This window comes from Schistocerca nitens, chromosome 2, assembly GCF_023898315.1.
Source record: "Schistocerca nitens isolate TAMUIC-IGC-003100 chromosome 2, iqSchNite1.1, whole genome shotgun sequence".
NCBI lineage: Eukaryota > Metazoa > Arthropoda > Insecta > Orthoptera > Acrididae > Schistocerca > Schistocerca nitens.
In genome coordinates this window covers 284615913-284622837 of record NC_064615.1, presented here as the reverse complement: position 1 = coordinate 284622837, position 6925 = coordinate 284615913, and the positions used below count along the sequence as shown (strand labels likewise).

The 6925-nt window shown below is 39.0% G+C and overlaps 1 protein-coding gene across 2 annotated transcripts in view; it reads left to right on the top strand.

Moving 5' to 3' along the window:
* The first annotated feature begins 1877 nt into the window (after positions 1-1877).
* Positions 1878-6925, top strand: part of LOC126234370 (speckle-type POZ protein-like) — an 80061-nt gene continuing 75013 nt past the window's right edge. The window contains exon 1 of one of the 2 annotated variants that reach the window (XM_049943058.1): positions 1878-2084. The gene's annotated coding sequence lies outside the window, so the exon portion shown is untranslated. Of the gene's footprint in view, positions 2104-6925 lie in introns of both variants that reach the window. The other variant, XM_049943057.1, reaches the window with a different exon arrangement.

The window sequence follows — 6925 nt, the reverse complement described above, 5'->3', positions numbered from 1 at the left end:
AGGTTACATGTGTTTTGGTAGCAGCAAAGATTATTTGTTTTGTATAAAAATAGATTACAGAATCTGCATTAAATTTTGTTATAGAAATGGAATAAAGTTTATGAAATTTTTAGAAATGTTAAATATTGCTTTTGGTGAGCCTGTTATAAGTGAACCAAGGGCATACAAGTGGTATACTTAAAGGACAGCGGTTTTACGGGCATGGATGAGATTAAAAATGCACAGTTAAGAGACCTACAAACTACCCCGAAGAAATAGTTCCTAAAGAATTTCGGGAATTGGAAAAAGCACTGGCGCAAGTATATAGTATGCAATGGGGAATATTTTGAAGAGGATAACATTGCTGTAGTTTAACAAATAAAGTTCTTACCAAAAATTAAAAATTAACACGTGAACGCACCTCGTATTTCAAGCTTTTTGCTTAGAAGTCCAGAATCAATGTACATGTTTCGAAGAAAATTTCAGCAGTGTTTAGAATAGCTACTGCGCACAAATTTCAAGCAATATGTCTCAGAATCAGGGGAATAGCGACCGAGATAGACATTTAGTGTTCCATAAGCATAAAAGGTTTTATGTTACTTTGAGACTGTCTAAAACGATCGGTTTCCTCCTAAGATTATTAGTTTTCCTTCGTGCCGATTCCACTAAACCATGCGGCTTATTTTCGCGTTCCTTCCTTGTGCGTCCTATTGGAGGAGGCTTACGTTTGCATAAATTGCAGCCCTTTGATTGGGACTGGTAATATTAGCCAACAGCTCTTTTTGGGTTGCCTCTGTAATACACGCTGTAATAACATTAGAGACGATCGAACGCTCGTTACTCCGCAAATACCTCCTCTTCCTCGTATTCTGCACATTTTCTTACAATGCTAGACGATTATCCATCAGTAAGTATACAAAGTTAACTGACTGACACTGGCAACTAAGATCATATGAACAGAAACGACGTATATCACTGCACGCCGATCTACACCGCTAGACAGGTAACGGGCAACAGATTTTGGGTGCCCTGTAGTCCGGTGGCAGCGTCCTTCCGGGAAAGGCCACTTCCCCCACCAAAAGCGCTGCTCGCTCTTGAGTTTACAGACAGACTATATCTGCACATAACAATGTCCTTTCAGACATGCAAGCATACAAAATATTTCATACTCAGACAAAAACTACATAAACACTGGTATAGTCTAGAACTTGCTCTAATATAGACTCATGAAGCTAATTGGATTATATCACAAAGTCTGTCAGCTGTTTCTGATTCTCCACTCCACTGCAATACATTAATAAAATGCCTCTACAACTGCAGGTTGTGAAATATAATTACGACAGTCTTTGTGTTATTTGCAGAGCTAGTCCGTTGAAAGGAATATTACGTAAAAATATAGAGCTACTCGTAAGCTTCTGTAGTTGGACAGGAATGTCTCGAGGGAATTATATGAAGTTGTGCTACAAGTTAAAATTCAACTCTAGGGTAATGAAAAAAACTGGTGGCCACTAAGTTTGTGCAGCCTTCGGCAATAAACGCTGGATTCTGACCAATCTGCCTGCATAGTCCCCTGCAGTCAGAAACGTGTAGTGTTAGGCATTTAAGATAATAAGAATTGTAACACTTTTCCTGTGAAAAATTACTCGCAGTTTCGGGAGAAGTTACCTATATTTTTAGTAGTTGTGGGATATATTTTGGAGGAATTTGTTTTGTAAATTAATTCTTTCATTACCGTCAACTGTAGATCCCAAAACTGCAAAAGCGGTCAAGGTACTTTACAAACAATTTTACATTCTGCGCGGACTAAATCAATCAGCTCCTTGTCCTAAGGGCGAATGTAATCGATATGTGCTTTCACCGTCTGCCACCAACAAGCACCACGAGTTGCAGACACGAAGCCAGCCGAGTGCTACCGATCGGCACACCCGTTCGGCACCAAGATCTTCTTATCCCGGACACAAATCAATATTGGCAACTCTGGTACAAGGAGTTTGAAAACGACGTCGTATCTCTGATTTTATTAAAGTGTTTTGTAGACGACAATAGTGTTTGCTACATATTTCGATTGTGGTAACTGTTAAGTATTAATTCAACAGTATTTAAAGGTCAGTGTTTTTGCATAAGGTACGTGAAATAGGTAACCATAATTCTCACTAGTGCATTATTAGAGTTAGAAGTTTAGTGTCCATATCCTATTCGAAACTCACTTGTGATATATAGCTACAGTCAAGTTCAATAAGGCCACTTAGTATTGCCTTTTTACAGCTTTCCGGAGTTACTTATTTCCTACCATCAAGTGCAACTTTTCCTTTGAAAAATCGTGGTATTTCCTTGCTTCATGTTCGTTTGCATGTCTCCATCCCATATTTAGATGATCCTGGACGAAAGAAACTGTATAAAATGGAAATGTAGCTCTGCAATACTTTCCCGCCCAACTTGAAGGCGGCTACACACGAAACTTCTAGGGATACATGCGCAAGCTTGTACACTCATTAGTTTATCAGAAATTGCCAGTCAGACGAGGATGCGCTTGCCTTGGCAACCTTTTCTGCTTGTGTTAGGAAAACTACAAAAGCTAAAACGTGAATGTGAAGCAAAGAGTGGCTAAAGAAACGAAAATATTATTTCCGTATTAACTATTCGTTGTAGACACACTATGGAAACTGCATCACAGTATTGTTTTTCTTCTCTTTTTCTCCATGTAATACTGTATTCTTTGAGTTGATCTACAATGCAGTACAGCGTATGTACAGAATGTAATTTAACAAGATCTAATAAAAATTCAATCGAACCAGATCACTGACAAGTGCTCGCACAAGCCTCTCTATTCCTGGTACACACGGTCAAGCATACACACGCTTGAAAGGTTGCACAAGCATGTGTAATCGAAATCCGATCAAGCATCAATGTGCTTGCACTGTCCTGAATCGTGCACAGATTTATCCTTCACACTCTCGAACAAACTTGGGCAAGCATTCTCGCGCAAGCGTGCTTGTCAAGCATGGGGGCGCCATAGGTGATACTTCGGGATGAACATCGAAAATGAGAAGGAGACATGAAAAAGAACAGGGACCAAAGAAATACCATGATTTTTGGGGGTAAAATTGCACTTGACAGTTAGAAATACGCAACTTTGAAAAACGGTAGGAAGATATGGAGCTCCAGAAAATACTAACAACAAAGATGGCAATTATGGCCGACCTGCTCTGAGCTCTACAGAGGAACACTGTTTTGCGGAAAAACAAGCAGCGGCAAAATGGGGCCTCCTTCAAACCTAATTCTACATGTGGCATACAGATGGGTTATTCCATGTCAGTTAACCAGGGGCTCCAGCTCATAGTCTCAGATTTGACTGAAATCCAGTACACTAATTCTACCATGTGTGGAACACTCGTGTTCAAAGTATTAGTTTCCCCTGCCAATTAGTTCCAGAATTATGACTTGTGAAAAAGGTGGCGTGACCCGGAAATTGCAACCCGCATCAGGCACTCTATCTTCAGACCCAACTTCAGGTCTTAATAACTTTGGAACTATTCCACACAGTCCAGTGAAATTTTTACAACCCAGTAACACCCATTTGGAGAACACACTCCTTGAATCAAAACACCAACTTCACATTTCTGAGAGAAAATAAAAAATTCCAAAATGTGATTAAAAATGTAATAAGTTAAAAGGTACATATTGTCGGTGCCCTCTATGGCAAATATAATTCACTCAAAAAGGGTATAAATTTTTTTGTGGTAAGCTTAATGTGGCCTAAACACACACAGAACTTATCTTGCCCATATCAGTCACACAAACAGAGTTACATGCACACGAAAATACAAAAATTTGAAAAATTACCTGAAAAACAAGGATTTTCGAAGTGTGGTAGCACAAAAGGGACAAGTGGTATCCAACTCAAATTTCACACACTGCATAAGTAGACCATAATGATATATATCTCAAAATTTCAGCATGTTATTGCAAGACATTTGTGTACAGTGGAAGTTGACAGATGTATTTGGTGATGTGGTCATTGCTCCACAACACAATTTTGTAAAAACATATCGTAAACTGTTCTGCCTCTTGTTATCCTCTCCCACAACTGTTTAATCACTAAGCAACAACATATAGATAGATAAACACAACCTATCATTTATGTTTACTGTGCCTTAACTGCTAAAAACCGGTCGATTGTGCTTCGAACAGAAGTTCTCCCACACTTTAGCTACTGTATTTTGTACATTGAGTGGCAAATTGTACTGTCTTCCTGACACTGTGGTAGGAACTGGAACTGTCATAAGAATATGTTCAAAAGGAATCCAACGCCTGTCTGCCAAATGTGGCCAATGAAATGATCTTGCTGGTCCTGCTGGTGCCATGAAGTTCACAAATACATCACCTTCTGCTTCACAGCACTCTGCAACACATAGTAAGTACCATTTGTCATCATAAACAGCAATAACATAGCAACCTGGTTGTATGTTGCTGCTTTTGCTTCTGAATCCTGAGTCAGACACACTGTGAAGACACATGTTGTGCATGAACCTATAGTTATAACCGGACAGTCTGCTCATCTGCACATTTTCAGAGTCTGCTGGAGAGAAGTGATGATGACTACTTGTGCCTGAAACAGTTTTAATGTGTTCTAGTCTGCTTTTTAGCAACTCTTCAACTGATTTCACCTCATCTTTCGAAACATAGAATGATTGTATGCCAGAGATATTTTTCTGTACCCAGGTAAATAATTGAAGAGTTGTTAGAATGTGACCTTCTGTAGGGTGCTGCAGACTAGCTCGTGATGCCATGCGCTTAATGGTAGCACCAATACCATCACATACATTTTTACCATGACTTGTTGAGAAAAAATTTCATTCTGCGTGAATCCAAAAATCCAGGTAATGCATGCATAAATTTTTGAGATTTTTACAGTTTTTGTGCTGACTAGCTGCCCCATCACTGAAGTATTTCGCAAAATGTATGTGAGGCAGCTTATTTCTCACATGCGCCATGACAGTGCGAATGTGGGCATGAACTGCAATGGCATCATGAATTAAACAGCCACTAAAAATGCACAGGTTCATGACAGACACATCACCTGATTCACCTCTATAGTAAATTGCAAATGGCTGGAGAGTTGCTTGACTGTTGTCCCAATGATATCCTTGGATGGCATCTTGAACTATAAATGCATAATTTTCAGAAAAGTCTAGTATTACTATAATTTCATCTTGTTTCAAATTATCCTTACAAAACTGGAGATAAGTTGATTGTGCTGTTGCTGTGACACTGTGTGTGGTCAATTTGTTCATTTTTTGACAACACATTTCAACAAAATCTTCCACTGTACTTTGCTTTGTTTCAAGACTTGTGCGATCCATGTGTGTCCATTGTTTATAAGAAACAAGTTTGTCATCCATAAGGAGTTCAACATAGGCCCGGCAGTTTGTTATTCATGTGTTCTGCAAGATCTGCCTTACCAGGACACTTTTCACACCTGTGTATCATGCACTGGTAGGAACTGATGTCACACACTAGCAGCTTCATTGCACCTTTATAATCCAGACCAGAACCCTTTATAGCAGCAAACATCAGCTTAGCATTTTGATGGGTCTCACACACACAAGCATTGTGTGTGCCCCTTGTACTTACAGGCACAACCCATTTTGGCCGAAGATTGAAAAAAAGATGATAAACCTACTTTGATATTGGGATACTTTTGCTTGAATTCTACATATAGTTCTGGTATATTGCATAGCAACAGTCGTTTTTGCATCTGTACACGTACATTCCCCATTTTCACTGTTACATAGGCCTTTTTTTTCCAGGCATTATTTGGCTGTAGTCAAGGGTAAGAATAGTTACTTTTTTCTGGCGTGTGGATATGACACATTTTTCTTTCAAATCATGCACAACTTTGTCCAAATCAGAACATTTCTGCCATGATTTCTGTTCCTTTGGAGCAGATAGTTCTTCCTCTTCCACCATTAGTGTGTCAGCTATTTTGTGTTTTAATTCCATTTGAGCTTCTTGTAGCTCTCTTCTACCATAGCTGGGCCTGTCTCTTTTCCCAACTTTGTGTGTCTTCAGGGGAGACAAACCATGAGCAGTCACTGAAGTATTTAATTGCTCACCCGCTGTGGTTGTAGGTGGCTGATACTCTTCGTCACTGTCATGTAAATTATCAGAATATTCTTCATTTTTTAGCAGTGTAACACACCTGGAACATAACTTTTGTCCTGGTTTCAAGTTAAGTACCATGCACTGATTCACTTTCAATACTGATTTTACATCAATTTCTCTGAGGCTACACTTCAGTCTTCTTATGAATCCGAAATGGATCAAAACAACTTCTTTGTAGGAAAGAATACTTATCCAGAAACACTGTCATATGATGAAACACTAAAGTTTCCTGGAACTGTACTCCTTGTGCCCACAGGGCGTATCCCAGATTTCCATAGCAACAAATCGTGGTCCGATTCATCCAGATCATATGGTACAAAGCAAATGCCACATTTTGTTCCATGCATTGTTTTATGACATTCAGGTGCTTGTGCTGTACCAATACTGCAACTTGTCTGAACAAAAGCACCACTAGTACACTCTTCTGCCTCCATACTGACTTTCCACAACAATACTGACCAGTCTGAACTAGAATCTTAAAAACATGAGTAACCTGTAATTGTTGCTTGTTTCCTTTGTTGTTCCTGCCTAACAATGACTCATTCTGTCCCTGAAAACTACCATCGTTTAACTTTCTGTTGCCTAATGGTTCCCAACAATTGCTGCAGCTTTATCTGAAACAAGCTGTCTGCATCATCACTATTACTTTCTAAATCATGTTAAAAGAAACGTAACCAAATACATCTCTGCCAACTTTTATTGTACACAAATGCCTTTCAATAACAAGTTGAAATTTTGCCACGTATTATATTATGTTCTACTTATGCAGTGTTTGAAATTT